The sequence below is a fragment of the Rousettus aegyptiacus genome, unplaced genomic scaffold (genome assembly GCF_014176215.1).
Source record: "Rousettus aegyptiacus isolate mRouAeg1 unplaced genomic scaffold, mRouAeg1.p scaffold_m13_p_15, whole genome shotgun sequence".
NCBI lineage: Eukaryota > Metazoa > Chordata > Mammalia > Chiroptera > Pteropodidae > Rousettus > Rousettus aegyptiacus.
The window spans coordinates 13,862,574-13,881,981 of NW_023416290.1; the positions used below are offsets into that span (position 1 = coordinate 13,862,574).

Genomic DNA, 19,408 nt, shown 5'->3' on the forward strand with positions numbered 1-19,408 from the left:
ATGCAACTGTGTTTATGGGCTTATAATGTATAAAGATATAATTTATATGTGAAAAATAACAGAAAAGAAGGAGGAGGGAACAGAGTTCTACTAAAGTTTTTGTATATTTTTGGTATTAATTTGAACTAGATATTTTAAATTAACATGCTAATTACAATCCTTAGACCCAAGAAAATAACTCAAAACTTTTAGTAAAATAAACAAGAAAATTCAAATGGTACAGTATAAAATATCTATTAAATGCAAAAAAAAAAAAAAAGCCAGCAATAGAAGAATAGAAGAGCAACAGAAATAAAAGACATATACCAAACAAACAGAAAAATGGCAAACATAAATCTTACCTTGTCAGTAATACATTACATATAATGTATTAAACACTCCAATCAAAAAGCAGAGATTAGAAGAATGAAATTTTTAAATACTCCACCTATATATTATCTATAAGTTATATTTTAGATCCAAAAACATAAATATATTGAAAGCAAAAAAAGAAAGAAAGAAAAAAGATGTACCATACAAACAGGGCCAAATGAAAGCTGAAGTAGCTATAATATCACAAATGACATGATGAAAATTGTTACTAGAGAAAAAAAATTGACACTTATCATTATATCATTTTGTAATGATAAAAGTGTCAGTATTCATCAAGAAGATATAAAAATTATAAGTATATCAACAAAGTAAAAATACAACCCATAGAATAAAAGAAAATATTTGTAAATAATAGAAATCATATCTCTGATAAAGGTCTAGTTTCTATTATAAACAACTCTTGCAACTTGGCAGTAAAAAACAAATACTCAATTAAAAATAGACAAAAGATTTGAATAGACATTTTTTTCCAAAAAAAACAAAAAGATTTGAACATACAAGTAGCCAATAAGCACACAGAAAATGCTCAACATCATTAGGCATTAGGGAAATACAAAAAGCAAAACTATAAGGAGATATCACTTTACGCCCAACAGAATGGCTAAAATAAAAAGGACAGACAGTAATAAGTGTTAGAATGGATATGGAGAAATCGGAAACTTCATACAATCACAGTGGGAATGTAAAATGAAACAGACACTTTGGAAAATAGTTCAGCAGTTCCTTAAGAAGTTATATGTCAAGTTACAATACCTAACCCAGTAATTTTACTCCTATGTGTATACACCAAGAGAACTGAAAACGGTTCTCAAACAGAAATTACACAAGGATTTTCATAGCAGCATGCTCATGACAGCCAACGGGTGGAAGCAATCCAATGTCCATTGATGGATAAATGGATAAACAAACCGGCAGATCTATGCAATGGAATATTAGTCAGTTATAAAAAGAAATGAAATACCGATACATGTTATGATATGAATGTACCTTGAAAGCATTATGCTAAGTGAAAGAAACCAATCATAAAAGGCCATCTATTGCATGATTTGCATAATTGTATTTATATGAAATGTCCAGAAAAGGAAAATGTACAGAGACATAGTTTCACGATTGCCAGGGCTTGGGAGGAAGAGTATATGACGAGTGACTGTTATGGCTGTGAGGCTTCATTTGGAGTTGAAAATATCTTAATGTTAGATAGTGGGGATCATTGTACAACTCTTCACTATACTAAATAGTATATATTATATACACTAAATATTATATACACTAAAACAAATTTTGTACCTTAAATGGGTGAATTTTATGTATGTGAATTATATATCAATAAAGCTATTATTTAAAATGTAACACACATAAATTTTTCCACCTGATTTTTTTATAATCCTTGTATTTTGGGGTAACCTATATATCTCTTTATCCCCATATGTTTGAATCCTTCCTGCAAAGGAACAGATGAGTCCAGAAGGGCAGTATCTTTCAAGAAAGCACTCTGAAAATAAAAAGATACATTTTTTTGCAGTAAGAAAAATACAGTATATAGTGAATTTTAATAATATAACTATCCTAATGCCTCAGGGGTATAATAGTCAAGAACTATCCACTGTCCTTCTAAATAGATGCTCTGTGGTTCTAAGCAACCCAAGAACCAGCTCCTTAAAAGACACTTCAAAAACCATTGACTAAATGAAGGAATCCTTACTGCCTAATGTGTTTCATGCCTCAAAGGATATTACTTTAGCTTCCCTAACTGAAAAGACCTTCTTAAGGTACAGTCTCCATGGAAATCTCAACTTCATACAATGCTCTCGGCCATTGTGCCCTGAAAGAATAACCTCTTGAACACATGCTAATATTGTCCATGGAATGGCTTTTCGTGTTTTGTGAAAAATACTTGAAATCTAAGCAAACTCTTTATTGTTGTTATTGAAACACAAGTTTTTAAAGAAAACATTCAATTTGTGTCATGAAGAGTTCATATATTTTCTGAACAGCAAGAGCTAGCACAGGGTAGTTAGAACTTGGATGTCATAGGTTAGATATCAGGATATGAGTTATAATCCTCACTCTCATTACAAGAAATTTAGCTGAGGTATATAATCTTTCTCAGCTTCATCTTTCTCTCTTGTGAAGCTAAGGCATTGAAATTAAAATTTTCTTAGATTCCTCATACCTTAAATATTCTATGCCTCCATGGATTCAGAGAATAACTCAAATTCTGGAAAATTCTGGCAGTAGAGCATAGTATCCCAGTTTTAAATGAACCGGGGCACCAAGACCAGGCAATGCCCATATAAGACTATCCCCATATAAGACTCTATCCGCATCATCTGCTCGTGTGGAGCACATCGGGCTTCCCTAGCAGCTTCTCTTTCATCTGTAAGGTCAAGAAAGAAGACACACACATTCTCCTTAATCGACTGGAATTACAAGTGGAACAGGGCCCTCCCCCTTTATACCTTCTCCAGGAATGAAGATGAAGCTCTTGAAATGCACACTTTTTGCCCACTATCGCCCCACTCCACCTTGATTACCCACTGGAACCACACTCATTGTGTCTTTTTTCCCTCCTTGCCAGTCATGCCTAGAAGCCCCGGACTCCCATCACCCCTCATCCATCCTTCAGTCCCCAGTCCCTGTGTAACTCTGCACTGTCCCTTTTATTTCCCCTTCTCTCACCTCTCTCCATCTCTAAGTCCAGAAACGCTTCCAACGTGCCCTTAAGAACGTACCGTCCATCCTCAGTAAAATCCTCCATATTTTCAACCTCATTCCTAAATTTTTTTTTCACCTTCTGTATAGAACAGAAGCCTGGCTCTTCCCAGAGACACTACTTCCCTGTAATCCTCTCAAGAAATGGCTGTTTTTCTCCTTGTACACGGTGCTGTCCTTGTACTGTTCCACTCAGAGATGGAGCAGAGACTCTTCTTCTTCCTCCTTCTCACTCTTAAATCATTCTATCTTTCTTTTCTCCAAAACCTTTCAAATTTGAAGGTCTTGTCATAAAACAATACCACTTATAACTCCTCATTCTGGCTGTCGCCTATGGACCTTCAGGTCATCGCCTTACATTTCTTGACTTAATTCATGGAAATTTCAGTATAAAACACCCTAATCTCTCAGTTCCCTCATCTTCTCCCTGTAATGATCTTGCCTACCCACCCTATGGCAGCCACTTCCCCTGCGGCAATATTCCAGATGTGTTCTTACCAGACAGTGCTGCAGAATAGGACGGCCCCTGCTGCAGCCCAGGTGTATGACGGGAGCTGCCCCAGGCATCAACGAAAGTCCTGACAGCAGCTCCTAAGGATAAAATCCAACACTTGGAGACACTAACATGGCCAAACTTACTTATTCTACTTGAAAAATAAAAGATGGAGGATCTTTTTGTTTCATGTGGAGAGCCCCATGTGAAGATAAACATCGGGGTACATTGTTTACCTGATTGCTCTCCTAAATAAATAAAATACATAGTCTGTCTGTATCCATTCACACACTCCCCACAAGCACATTTAAATAAAGCAATAAACAAATAAGTATAAACAAATAAGCCAGAAGCGAGGGTGACAGGATAGGGGTGGGGGTGGGGGTTCCCAACACAAAGAAACACAAAGTCACAGCTCCCCCAGTAAAATCAGCACTAGTACATTGCTATTTAGACTTACTTTTGCAAACAGTCTACATGAGATTGATTTAGCATGCCACCCTAAGGTATTTATGATGTTCTAGCTTAGTTTAATTTCAATTCTGAATACAAGCCGTTATCAAAATAGAATGGATTTAGTTTACCTTAACCAAAGAGCTCGATTTGCTAATTACAGACTTACTGTTAAATTAGGTCCTGTTTCTCTGTAGCCACAAAGTAATCAGATGAGAATCCCATGCCTCTATTAAACATTTACATTAGAACTGCCTAATTACACCAGGATTTGTTTGGGTAGCACTGACAGATGCTCTGAAAGGCTGTGGAAGATGCAGTCACCGTTTCACAGGCAATGGGCACCTTTAGGACCATCCCAACATCAGAGCAGGCCACCTGAGTGCATGTGTCAATCGCAAGATGAAGTGGGTGCTTCTCAATATAATTCAATACATTGGATCATCTGAGCACCTGTAATGAAGGTATTTATTTGTTCTTCATCAGCTTCAGAAAAATATTGCAAGGGCTCGCAAAGGAAGTTCAGAAACTTTGATACTTCCACAGTCAAGTGTTATGGAAACAGAAGGTTATTTAAATTATTATAACCAGAGTTGCAATCCCATTTAGAAAAAAGTAACAAATCCCCTTAAATCTCCATTGTTCCAGCTGACGGTACATTTTCTAAGAATTCTTTACACACCATAAGGCATGAGATTTGAGAGACTGTGAGATTTTGTTTGTTTTAAACTCTGGTGGTTCGTAGTTGAGTGGGTGGCACCCTGCCAGCCATTTCTGCTTAACAAAGGGGAGAACAGAGCCGGGCACTGTTTTCTGTGTTTTCTCCCACGCTGGCATACTTGACAGGGTAACGTGGGCCAGACAAGCGACAGATGGCACGTTTGCACCAATGAGATTTGCCAGAGCAGGAGGCAAATCGCCACCACACTCGGAGACTGCCGCGGCTGCGTGTACGTTTGAGATGGCCCAGGAGTACGAGCTTGGGGCACGGTTTCTGGGATGGACGGGCCGGGCATTCACTCCGAGTTTGTCAAATGTGGACGACCCGTGCTTGGCTTACCATAGTTCCGAGTCATCGCCGGACATTTCTCTCGGGGAAATCCCAGAACATTGAAAACTTCTTCTCACTAGAATCAGGAACTCCCAGCACTGACTTTTTCTTTCTTTGAAGTCAGATTTTTTTCCTGGAAAAAAAAGAAAAAAGAAAGAAAAATTAAATTTGTGTCTAAAAGAATGAAACTCTGAGGGAATAATTCTGCTTCGCTTCCAGCCAACCTTCCCTACTGCCATCCTTCTTACCACACTCTGTTCTGCTGTCTTTCTCACCCTTTCTCCTCCACCTCATACTGTTCCTCTGATTTTATAGGGAAGAAAAGAGAACATTTCTTGAAGACAGTGACTGGTCTTACCATGATATCCCCAGCATCCAGCAAATACCAAGAATATAATAGGTGCCTAATAGATGCTTATTGAGTAAATGTCGAAGGGCCTATGTGATGTCGAGAAAATAAGAAGAAAGAATCAAGACTATCTGTGTAACATAATGTTTATCCACAAAAAAAGTAAGACAAAAAAACTCTGTGTATTAGGTTGTTATAATTATGGTCCCCAATAAATCGTACTCCCCATGTAGGTGCCTCGCCTCCCACCACCAGGGCCTGAACCCCATAGACCTCCATAACCACGTTGCGTCCACCTTCTCGGGTTCGGGGTGCTCCTTGTGCTCCCCCAAGCAGCCACTCACTTTCATCCATTTTCCTTGATTCTCCCTCTACCTTCCCCTCATCCCTGGATCCTCTCTCTTTATTTAGTTCTCTCTAACAAATAAATTGCTTCGATGGTCTACTTAATTTTTATTTGAAATTCTTCCCCATAGACCTACTATTTGGTCACCTTCCTGAGTTTCACATGGAAGACAGACCCCATTCCCATATGCCCACTTCTCATTGAACCTCACCAGACTCCTGGGACACACCATGCCTAGAGCCCTGCTTCTTCAGGAAAGGTGTTCAGACCAACGCTTTAACTGGAGTGTTTTAAAGAAAAAAAACTAAAACTAAAACCTGTGGATAATGATCTCACATCATAGAAAAATAATTATGAAACATTATTTTGAACACAAAGCTACACCCTGTCTCTATGTTTCATTTGGGCCTTTGCTACTATTTATAGCAAATTCTTAAATTTTATAGCTGCAGCAAGTGACTTTCAGGGAGCTCTTCGCAGAGCTTAACCTGTAACCTGTGCGATGCCCACATTTGATTTCTTCGTTATTTATTATCCCAGGAGTAGCTTTGTCTGTTTACTAGGCTCTGTGTAATCTTCACAAGCCAAATATCCTTTGACCTGGGTCTAGAGTCCTCTTCCATGAAGACATTCTTTTCTCATTAATTTTCCAGATATTTTGGAAATAATACTCATTTCACATTCTTTTTAGTGGAAACGCTCATTATCTGGCTGGGGTCCTAGCTGTGAATGCCAACGAAAGCCTTCTGGAATTCCAGCGCCCGGCGTTAGGTGAGCCAGCTGCCGTGTAGGGCTGGGTTTCTGCTCGGATCTTTCGGTCACAGTCGCTGCCCATGCCGTCAGCCGCTGCGCCAAGGGCCGCCCGTCGTGGCGGGTGGCCTTGGAAATCACTCTTCTGCGCTGTCCCCATCACTAGCTTCGTCTCCAGGCCGTAGGCTCCCTCCCGAATAGTCACTTGCAAAACCAGATCAGGATTTAGGCTCCAGACTGAGCACTAACCTTTCCATTTAGTCTTATCCATCTCCTGTCACTCTCCATTAAAGTGATAGAAACAGAAAGTTTTCCTAGAAAAAATGAGTGACTCAGTGGCAATGGTCTTCCTAGAGAGATATTGTGCCCCTGTTTCAACAACAAGGGAAAGAGTGTGGCTCAGGGTCCACCAAATCTAAGTGTATCTGGTGGAGTGCATATTCCCTTTTTAATTTAAATTTTGGTGTTTTATAACATAATATTAATATAAAACAGTTTTTAGGAAGACACTGGTAGGAATATGCCATAGGCATGGTTCAAGTATAAACTTTATGTTTTCTCAGCTCTAGAATTTGGATGTTCTCTGTAAAGACAGTATTTTGGTCCAAGTGTTAAATGAGGGCCCTGTAGAAAAGGGGTAAGCGAGAGAAAAAACGAGAGGAGTAGTTTCTCTCCCTCTCACTCACTGTCTCAGGACTGAACCAGAGAACACGCCGTGATCTGGAACCTGCCTCCTGCCCGCATCTCATCACAGCTGCCGGGAAGGAGCAGGTGCTGAGAGACGCGCCAGAGATGGTGTGGCAAGGCGTCCCGGCTGAGCGGACAGGCACAGGACACCTGTCCCCAGCACGAGCTCCCGCCTTCGCGATTTTGAAATTTTCTGGGAAACCCAGGGTGGAAGAGTAAAAATCATGTGAATTTCAAGGTCCGACAGACCTGGATCCTAATGTTCTCATATTTACAATGTCGCCTCACAATGTGTTATGAGAATGAGGATAAAAATATAAGCAAAGTGTGATGACATATGGTAGCCATGATCGCGTTTCTAAATGGTTTTTATGAACTCATCAGTTTGAGTTAAATGTAATTCATAAAACTGAATACTCCTTGTAATGACTTCTTTGTAGCTTTTTCAGTCCTTTCAGGCCACAGGGCTATTTTCCTATAACACCTGCTCACCAAACTCAACTTTTTAAAAAAGAAGTAGCTAAAGCAAACCACGCCATGATGTCACCCCAAAGTTCACGATCATGAGAAAGTACTCCTTGCCTCCCAACAAGTGTGGCTGGTTGTCCAGGAGTCCACTTTCTGCGCAAAAGTGCTACAACAAGGACCCCAGGTCTCTCCACGCAGGGCTCGCGAGTGGTCCTAGGGATGCATCAAAGAGCAAACTACAACCTCGGAATGCCGAAGGCCATTCCAGAGCTTTCCTATATTTCCCGAGATGAAATCATAGCAAATGTATTAACAAACAACGCCGCGTACTGGGCGTCGACTCTTAAGTCCATCGTCAACTCTTATCCTCATAGTAACTCTAGGAGGCGTTACTACTCTTATTTTTCAGACGGATAATTTGAAGTTTAGATGAGTTAAACCACCCAAGGCGGCACAGCTAGATGGTGGAGGAGTCAGAATTCAAACTCAGTCTCTGAACTCACCTTATTCATATTTTTTTCAAGCTTTTTTTTTTGAGCAGCGAATGCTTTTTATCTAAATTTTACCCAGATCTCTAATAAATAAAACTGATGACCCATGCTGGTGTGATTTAACTATTGTATGGTCGCCAAGAAATTCCCGCAGAGCCCTGGGAGCGGTGGAACAAGGTGAACATCACTCTCTCACTGCCCGTCCTTAGCGGCATCGAATGGCACGAAGTTCTTACGGGAAAGTGGACAGTGACGATAGCGGAAGCGCCGCGCTACACTCGCCTTGGGGGTCCCAGCACCCTGCGTGGTGTCCCCACTGTCGGTTTAGTCAGAGCAGCTCCGCCCCCTTCCACCCGCCGACACATTCGGCTGCTAATAGAAGACGCCTTCGCCAAGCTTCCAAAAAGAAGGGAAAAAGAAAGGAAAGCATCACGACTTATCCACTCTCCAGCGGGGCTGGCTGTCAGAGAAGAGACTGACAGAAACACTCGGTCCCTGTGTTTATGTGACCCAGTAGGGCTGCCACCGAGGCACTGGGGCTATGCATGCAGCCCGCGGCCTGGATAACTGCCAGTCTGCAGGGGTCCAGGCTGAGGCGCTCTTGTGTAGCGCTAACCTTATAGTGCCTCAATTCAGGCCAACCTGCTCGGGTGTTGCCAACTTTTGACCAGGCATTTCTGTCATCCATGGGTCTCAGTGGTCTATTTCAACCTCTATTTCCATTTTCATTGTTTGTTCTCAGAATTTTTGACACAACGTGGGAAATGGTCATTTTCTCGGAACCTGGAACTTTCAGATTACCTTTGAGAATCGTCAGATTACTGAGAGACGGTGATTCCAGGTGAGGGCCCAGAGGAGTTAGCTCTGTTTACTTGATGAGCACATTTAAAAATCATCATCATCATCAACAACAACAACGACAACAACAACAACAGCAGCAAACACTTTCCCTATGGTCTATTAATGAGTTATGTTTCGGTGATTACTTTCTGGAACTGTGCGGGCACTGGTCATTCTCAGCTTAAGGAAGAGGCTGATCCACCATCCTATATCCCGAATAACAGTCTTTGGCAAAGAGTGATAAAATGCTGTAAGATCTAATAGTTCATGTGTACACTTTTTATATTTTTTTCTATAATTTATTTATTAAGGTGACCCAAACAAAGCAGAGGTAAAAGATGTACAACTTTACTAAGAAAGGAATCTAGAATGAGTCCTCAATTACGCCCCATGTGAGACACATTGTAACCTCCTCCTCAAGATTCAATTGCTCAAACACTGTTGAGACCAGCAACAGCCAATATTCCAGATTTATTATAGCTAGAGGATGTAGAGAGAAAATATATGCATACATGAGGTGTACAAATTTAAATATTCTACCTCTTTAGCAGTGTGGTATACTTATAAGATGGACCATATATCTAGCTCATTACTGGAGTATCTTTCTTAACTTTCAAGCAATATCTTTTAAGAAATATCAGAGCTTGTTTACAAACTTCTTCATGTGCCCTGGCTTGAATTCCTCCCAAACTATTTCTCCCTATTTACCTAAAATCCACATCTTCTCTATAAACAACCATGACTGCTTGCTTAAAAAATGAACACCAATTTAGATCTAAAATAATCAAGTGATTTCTTCATTAGGAAATGTAAAATGAAAAGGAAAATGTCAAACCTATTACAATATTAGTAGAACTTTTAAATATTATTTTATTTATGGAGAAGAATTATTTTACTTATGGAAAACTGTTTTATAATAAGAGAACTATGGTAGCAAGACAAATATGTCTATTTTTTTAAGGTTAATAGAAACTTAAAGAATTCAGAGGAAATTATTCCTATCAAAATATAACTATATATTTCATTATACATCAGGATTTTTGCCATAATTTAACAGATGGGTCTCCTATCACATTTAAAATATTATTTAAGATTGAAAAAATTGGAGGTAAAATATAGTTGCATCTACATAAACTCTAGAGAGAAAATACCTGATCGAAAGGGCTGGCAAGCAGATCAGTGGTTGCCTGGGCTGGGAAATTTGAGTAGAAGATCATTGAGGAGGGGCCCGAATGAACTTTTGAAGATGGTGAAAATGTTCTATATCTTGATTTTGGCGGTAGTTTCATAGGTGCACACAATTGTTGACACCCCCCAAATCATCCACTTAAAAGGGATGCATTTTATCGAATGTAAATTATGCTTCCATCAAGATGACAAAACAAAACAAAGGCATACACAATGTTTCATATACATACTTTAACCAAGGTGTAGCTCTGACTTGATCTTGAGAATCATGCATGCAAACCCTAAAATATTCCCAAATTCTTTGTATTTGTTTTCATTTCTCTCTTTTTTGCCATGCTCCATTACTGACCTCTACTGAGCATTAGCAGATTTTACAAGAAAATTCTAAAGTCCTTATCTTAACAGGTTTTCTTCAGACTCGTTACTGTTTCTCCACAAATATGTATGTTTATTACAATTTTGCATCTGACTAACACAGTTCACTTAGAATGGCTAGCAGAGTATTCTGCAGTATCAGCACAATCATATGCCTATTGGAGGTGCTCAGGGGACTCAAAACTTGTTATCCTTAAGGTATAGTTTATTGAAATCACTCTCTCATCTCTTTCCAAAGAGCTTTAATTTTTTTTATTACACTTTATAATGTATCTTTCGTCTTCAAAAATACTGGATCCATATTAGTTTCCTGTTGCTGTTGTAACAAAATGACCTCAAACTTGGTGGCTCTAAATAAGACAACTTTATAATCGTACAGTTCTGGAGGTCAGAGGTCAGAAATGAGCTTTACGGGGCTGAAATGCCTGTGCTGGCAGAGCCGCATTTCTCTGTGAGAACTCCAGGGCAGAATCTGCTTCTGCGCCTTTTCCAGCTTCTAGAGGCCTCCGGGGTTCGCGGCCCCTTCTGCTACTTCACAGAGCATCGCTCCGACGCCTGCTTCCTTCATCACGTTTCCTTCTCCCACTCGGATACTCCCACCTCCCTCTTATAAGGACCCACTGGGCTGACCCAGAAGAACCCAGAATGGTTATCCCATCTCAGATTCTAATTAACCCAATCGCATGTGCAAGTTCCCTTTTTCCTGTGTAAGGCGACTCGCTCACAGGCCTCAGACGTTAGGACATGAACAACTTGGGCAGACGATTCCATCCCCACCCCACCCCTCGCAGTTGCCAAAAGCAATTGGCGACAAATCTCTCTTTCTGAAAAACTAAATGAACTCAACAGCAACAGACAAACAACCCAATTTAAAAATGAGTGAAGGATTTGAATAGACATTTCTCTAAAGGAGATGTGCAAATAACCAAGGAGCATATGAAAGGTTGCTTGTATAAAGCTCACAGCAACGCTACGTCCAATAGCCAAAAGGTGCTACCCAAACATCCCTCAATGGATGAATGGATAAACAAAATGTGGTACATCCATACGGTGGAGTAGATGTCGGTCTAAAAAGGGAACGAAGTATTGGTACACACTACAGTGTGGATGACTCTCGAAAACATTACACTAAGTGAAAGAAACCATACTTCAAAGGCTATATACTGTATATAATTCCATTTACTTGAAATATCCAGAAAGCAGATCCAAGGACACAGAAAGTAGATTAGTGGTTGCCAGGGGCTTGAGGAAGAGGAAAACTGGGAGTGGCTGCTTAATGGATAAGGAACTTGCACTCAGGGTAATAAAAAAATTCTGCAACTACTTAGTGGTGGTTGCACAACATTATGCATTTACTTTATGCCACTGAACTGTATATTTTTAAATCGTTAGTGTGGTAAATTTTATGTTCTGTGTATTTTACCACAACTTAAAAATGAAATAGAAATGTTGCTTAATTCACGTCTTTCAAAAATCCCTTTTTATAAATATTTACACATTTGTATCTTGTTCTTATCTGCTTAAAATTTTCAAATCCTAGGTCAGTCTTTTCTCAACACCTAGGAGATTTTACTCAGCATGAGAAGGCTTTCAAGCTGGATTTCTATGGTAGCACACAGGTTATTTTCTACTGTGAGTCATTGTTTAAACGACATTCTAATAAAACATCCCAAGTCATCAATGTTAATATCAGACTAATAGATAAATTTTTAAAGATTGAGAGGAACTGTATCGAGATAATTTCTAAAGAGTCTTCCGTTTCTTAGACACACGCAGAGGTTCTGAGCTGACCTGGGCAGGGTTGCCAGTTCAGCAAGTTATACATGTAACATTTGCCACTGCGCTTTCCACAGGATGCAAGTGAAAAGCGACTCCTTGAAAAGTTAGCCTTTTATCCTCAAAGTTTATAGACTGTAAAATTACAATTGTGCTTTTATAAAGAGAATAAAAAATGGATCCTTTGTAGTATGTACAGATAAAAAATCATGTTATATCTTATGTTTTTATGCCTTTTTGTGCATGTGATCTCAGTTAGCCCAACAGGTCTCCCGAGTAATTAACAGACAGTAATATTATTTATTTCACCAAGAAGAAAGTAGAGCCCAAAGAAAGCAGAGGAAGTCCAAACATCTGGCTCCTAACACCAGGCTTGTTCTGGGGAGAACACTGTTTCCAACATACAGTCCGTGAACGTCAGCCAGGTTTGCTTTGGTACATAAAGTTTCTGCAATAAATTAAGATTGGAAAATATTAAACACTATGGTCTCCTTTGAAGCTTAGCCATTCGTATGAGCATAATAAAAGCTCTGAGAACTCCTGCAGTAAAGAAACTTGTTAGATTTTTTGTTAGCCTAACATATGTTTGATTCTAGAATCCATTGTTACAATTAATGCTGTTTTGTACTACAGAAAATTCTTAGGAAATGATATTCTAATGGACTCATGCATATTAAAATTTTATATGTATTTTGGTATATATTTTTATCTTGCCCTTAATAATTAGCCCACAGGCTGTAATATAGTCTAGTCTAATTTAGAATCCTGAAGCTCATCCAGCTCCCAAACATCTTCCAATTATCATTGTAAACAGGTGAATTACATTCATATTGAGTCTAAGAATTATATTAACCTTATTAAATTCTACTACTAATTATAAATTTACTAGAGAGCAGGTAACCATAAAAGCAAGAAAAGGAACAAAGGCCTATTCTTCATAGGATCCTTGTGAATTACATGATAAAGATTGAAAAGCTGCCGCTAGGAAATCCACGCTTGCAGTCACACTCACAGACCAGGAGCTCCGCCGGACAGGTGATTGAGGGAACTCCCCCCACGGGATCTACCTGCAAGGACTCTCAGGGGAATAGGTGGCTGTGTGTATCAAGAGAAGAAAAGGTATCCCCTTGATCCTCTTATGCAACAATAGCTTAAGTTTTCCCATCTCTATGAGGTCAAGACCCTAACGCCATCACTCTGACAGATGCCGGCAGCAAAGGGCAAGGATTGGATGGCAGTGTTTACATGTACGTGTGTGTGTGTGCGCGCGCGTGTGTGTGTGACATCGAGCATCCCTATAACACTATTGGATGTTCATTCCCTACTCCTCTTGACTTAATGTGTCTAATTAAAATCTAAAATTAGTCTGTCACAGTAAAAAACAAACATACAAAACAACCTGTTAGACCATCTTTACTAGGGATCACCAAGAAAAATGCCAGTTGTCTGCGTGAAATGAAGTGTGCAGCTTTCTGACCTAACACTCAGCAGTAGCGACAGGCTCCCCACAAGGACCACGCGTGCAGGAATGGGTGCAGAGTGTACACAGTATCATACATTTAAATCTCATGGCGAGTTGGTAGGGACCGGGAAACAGCAGAACACCAACAAAAGTACAGTATTTTTTAATGCTTGTGAGAGCATATATTTATGGCAATTTGACTTCATTTAAAGTGCTGCCTACGGCCATGCCACCCTGAATGTGCCCGATCTCATCTGATCTCAGAGGCTAAGCAGGGTCGGGCCTGGTTAGTACTTGGATGGGAGACCACCTAGGAAGACCGGGTGCTGTAGGTGAAATAAATAAATAAATAAATAAATGATAGATAGGTAGGTAGATAGATAGATAGATAGATAGATAGATAGATAGATATAGATAAATTTTTAAAAAGTGAGATGCTCGCAGCTCCCATATGTTTCATATGTTTAAGGGAACACAGTCAGTCACCCTGCAAACCACTAGCTCAGGTGAGTTCACACTTCCAATATTCGATCACGCCACGTTCCTTTAAACACCACGATATCTTCGCAGAGCTGTGTGTTCTGTAGGGGCTGCGATACAAACCAAGTGCCTCCACAGAAGTCCATGTGGAACAGAAAATATGGGTGGTCTGATCTGCTTCTCAGCTAGCTGTGGGAGCTTCTGCCACCTCCAGTCACCACTGAGAACAGGAATCACACCTTATCCATCGTTGTGCAACGTTCAGTAGAAATGCACTGCCTTGCATACAGCAGGTGCTCCATAATTATTTGCGACACGGAGCTGTTGAATAATGCAACAGAGAGCAGCACATCGCTGCAGAGCAAAGTACTTAGACTGTGTATACAGCCGCGGTAAATGTGGTTTTGGAGAGCAGGGCCTGCACTATAGGAGTCTGTGGGAAAATCCGTCATACGGGACGCAGCAAGAAAATCCACATGATTTTTTGGACCCATCTGAGATGACATACAGGCCACAGGGTTCCTCAAACTGTTGGTAATGATGCGTACAAAAAAGTTTCGTCAGTGAAGGGCGGCAGGAACCACCAAATAAACCACTCTAAGTTAAGAACAGGATAAAGGGGCCACCAGGTGTCCAAATGTTCCAAACGTCCTGTGTCCCAGGAAAAAAATGATGGTGTGGCATCCTCTGGGGAAATAAATGAGTAAGGAACGAGAGTCACAGAGACCCCACTGTGGAAGGGGAGGGACAGGAGAGGAAGGGCCACGGACGTTGTTAAAAAGTAAAAAATAAAGTTATGTGTGTGTAGCTCCAGTAGCCACATCAGGCCTGGGAGGGGAGCCAAGCGGGAGGAAGTTGCTGACCAAGAGGGACGTGGCGTGTGGACTGAGTGGCTGCGGTGAAGAACGGGAAGGACCTGGGCCCTGCTGCAGATGGCAGGGCAGGAAGGGCCTGGCCACGCGGTCACCGCCACATCGCTGCTCCCCCGGCTGGCAGCCACCGCAGGGGACTGAGCTAGTCGCAGACGGATGTCTTTTTTCTTGTAACGGCTGTATACATAGTTCCATGCATTTCTACGCCCTTTTCAGTCCATACTTAGCACCAAATGCACAATGTCGCGTTATTGCTGACTAGAAGGCCGAAGTGGCAAGCTTTGCCGTTCCCCGCCTAACACTTACGCAGAGCTGCTAGACGGTTATGTCTGAACTCCGCGGGTAAACCTGGGAAATCGGAGAAACATGGGTTTATTACAACTCCCAAGAAACTGGGGCTGGCTTTTTTCAAACATTGCAGGGCCTTTGTTATACAAATTCTTTTAATATGCAAAGCCTGATTTAGGAAGAAAGGCGCCTGTCCGCTGGTGCCTCTGGGCAGGAGAGCAGTTGCTTGAAAAATTGTGAAGGGAGCAAGATAAACATTTCTTGCCTAGGCAAGCACAGGCCAGAGGTTCCCAGAGGCAAAAGAAAGGAGAGGCCACAGGTGTGTATAATAGAAATGTCAGGTTTCTGCGCATCTTAAATACCTAACATGGCACAGGTCTAATAAGAAAAAAAAAAAACTTTCTTTAATTATCAATTGTATGGTTTTATGCCTGAGCTTTCCATGTACCACAAGAAAACGAAGAATGCATTTATTAGAGTGAGTTTATCATTCTAAAGAAATATTATAATAATTACATTCCGGATGATAAATATTTTTATTATTTCTTCCCTAAAGCATGATCTTCAGAAAAATAAAAAATTAAGAGAGTAATATTTGGTATTTTTATTTTCCCACACCGACTTTCAGCAATTTCCCAAGTATTTCCTGTTTTTAGTGCTGTAATCCACTTATCCCCTCCTCAGGGAAAAAGATGATCAAGGGATATTTCTTGGTAAATGCTCTGAATTTATTCCAGTTTGTTTTGTAAGAGAGAGAGAAAAAAAACCTTCTGGAACATATTAGTTGGTAGAAATGAGGCAGGGATGGTAGCTTTAACAAGAGCGTGTTCCATATGTGGACCATGTTGAAATGCTACTGCGGCAGAAAATCAAAACAGAACCGAGTGCTAAGAATTATTAATAACTCCGTGTGTGTGTGGAGAGAGCTATCCCTACCTGATTAAAAAAATGTGCACTTACTTTTAGAACTAGAAAGCAGTATTGATTTCAAGTATTCTCATTTACCACTAAATAATTTCCCCCAGGAGAAGTAAACAATGCAATAGAGGATTTGTCGATATAATGAATTATCATCGAATTAATAAATCACAAATAAATCCATGTCTCTATGGATGCAAATGTGATTTATTCAACACAACGAAATCCGAACAGTATCCCCAATTCCAAATTCAAATATATGTGAAAATTAAAAGCATCAGCTACCCATAATATTTACAAACTAACTCAGAATTCACCCAAAAAGTGGGCTAGTGTATAAATGAAAGTCATAAAGCATGAAAGAACCTATCAATGTCAGCGCAAGTTATATAGAGAAGAAATCAGAATGAGGTTGAAGGTGGTCGGTTCTAAAAAGAGAATATGAATATCAATAGGAGTTGAGAGATCACTGCAAGAGGGAGCAATGGAGAAGGCTTCCTGGAGGGAGTGGCATTTATTTTGGATCCTGAGGAGAAGGTGTGACTTCGGCATGCAGAGATAAGTGAGAATGAGAGAAAGAAATTCTAGACAGAGGAGCCAGAAAAAGCAAAACGACAAAGAGAGAAAACCATGGCATGTGTATAGCCTTTGAGAAAATGAAATCGGTTTAGAATAAGTCAGTGTGTATGAAGGAAATTCCTCATCGCAGCTAAAAGTGAGTATGTACTACATACCAGACGCTGCTACGAACATTTTGTATGTGGTGTATCATTTCATCCGCACCACAAGCCAATGGGGCGGATGCTATTTTTATCACCATGTTAAAGTGAGGAAACTGGAACATAGGGAGATGAAGGGAGTCGTCTGAGGTTCTCCGGGCAGGAAGGGACAAGGCTACTGCTCAGACCAGGGAGTCTGGGTTCGGAGCGTGTATTCTTAACCGAAGCATCGTGGTTTACCCCAAACTGAACTCAGCACCTTCTGCCCTCCTTGAGCTTCTCCTCCTGGATTAGAGCTTATCTTTCAAAACAAACAGTGTCTACCCACCCAGGGGCTTATGTCAGAGATCAGGCATCACCCCTGACTCCCTCCTCCCCCTCACCTCCATATCCTACCTATTGCCCAACTCTCACGTAGCTCTCAAGATCTCCGGACTTCTCCTCATCACCTCTGCCTCTCAGGTCACCCACCCAACCCACCTGAGCTAATGGACAACCTCCTGTGTGGCCCCTCAGCCTCAGTCTTGCTCCCCTCTGAGCAATAGTTCTCAAGGTATGGGTCCAACAGCGGCTTCAGCATTTCCTCAGTGCTTGTTAGAAATGCAGATCTTAGGCTCTCCCGGATCCACTCGGAAGTGTGACCCACACTGTAACTTGAGTACCACTATCTCAAACCATTCTGTACGTTGTAACCTGAGCACACCTTCTAAGATGCAAATCAGATCAAGACTTTTCTTCTACTGATGAGTTTACGCACATTTAAACTTGAGTGTTGTTTTTTAGAGAAATCACCCTTTTCCATTAGTTGGGGTTCCCTATGCATCCTCCCTTCCCCAACACTACCTGACCAAAGCACTCACCACATCTGACTGGAATTGCTGATTTGTATCTCTCTTTCATTCTCACCCTCTAGAAAGGCAGGTATGGAGTTTGTCTTGCTCATGGGCTTATCCCTAGCACTCAGTACAGAGGCGTGTTTACATTACAGAACAATCATTTGTGAAAAAGAGAGAGGGAGGTAGGGAGGGAGAAAGAGGAAATGACAGCTAAGAAAACCTGAATGTCAGGATAAAAGGTCTAAAATTCAGTAGATAATGGGGAGTCACTGAAGTTTTCTGAGCTGGGTCCCAGGAGCGAGAGTGGTTGGAATGATCACACCACAAGCAGAGGGTGATTCGTGGGGCTGTGGCGTGGAGGACAGATTAGACAGGGAACAGAAGGAAGGCCAAGGGGTCCTCCAAGGAGAAGGCAATGGGGCCTGAAACGTAGCATGGGAAACAGACCAACGTTACTTGGCTTTGAGTGAACTGGCCAGAGCAATCCAGAGGTAATGCAACCCGGAAAAGCGTTTGTATTTCAAATCCAGGTCAATAAAAAGATGGCGACTCTATTAGCAAAAATGACTAGCATGGAAGGTAAACCATTCTGACTGAAGGGACGATGAGCTTGGGGCTGTATCGTATTCAAGGGAATGGTGGGTTATCTTCAGGACGATATGTGTGGCTGTAAATGTGGGACTGAACTAGGAGAGGCCTGAAGAGCCAGAGAAGAAGCCCCAGGAGAGCCTGGTGCCGGCAGTACCTGGTGACGCTGGGAGGGTGAAGGAGTGACCTACTATCATTTGGGGGGTGAGAGAGTGAGCAGCCTCATTAACACACATAGACAGTAAAAGAAAATACACTAAATTAAGTAAAGAAAGTAGTATTTCCTATTTGGTTCTACTCCCAAGGGGTAATACAGGAAAATATTTACTGCATGTCTTTCTCAGCCTTTTTTTTTTTTTTTTTTTTTTTTTTGCTTATTCAAGATAGCCCAAGGCTTTCCTTTGAGCACACTCTCCTCTCAAAAATCTATACCCTTCCAATTCATTCCCCAACAATGTTTAACAAATACTAGCGGGAAAATGGGTTCCTCAGCTCAGAAGCACATAACCTATAACTGTGATTGTATAGAGGGAAACGTATAAAATATTAGTGTGATGAATTTATTAAACTAAAGTACCCTATTAAAATGTAGGGTTTTTTAAACCATATACTCAAAGATTCAAATGCTAGTTTTTAAGAGAGGGAAAGAATTATAAGTATCGTATTAATTATTTAAATACTTTAGATGGCTGATTTAATACGCAGTCTGGGTTGCTTTACCTTCTTATAAATGTTCTAAACAAAAAATAATTACACTGAGGAATCTATGAAACCTTTTATGAATTTAGCCTTTTCCAGTGGAGGCAGAATTATATGTATGCAATGAAAATCCTTGGATTATTAGACCGGACCTCACTCCCAGCAATCAGGAGAACTAGCTAATAAATCAGCTTT

At 40.6% G+C, this 19,408-nt stretch overlaps 1 non-coding gene across 1 annotated transcript; it reads left to right on the forward strand.

The window, feature by feature from the left end:
- The first annotated feature begins 14,029 nt into the window (after positions 1-14,029).
- On the forward strand, positions 14,030-14,148 carry LOC118612102. Its single transcript, XR_004954790.1, has one exon. It is a non-coding gene; the product is annotated as a 5S ribosomal RNA (ribosomal RNA).
- Positions 14,149-19,408: the final 5,260 nt, after the last annotated feature.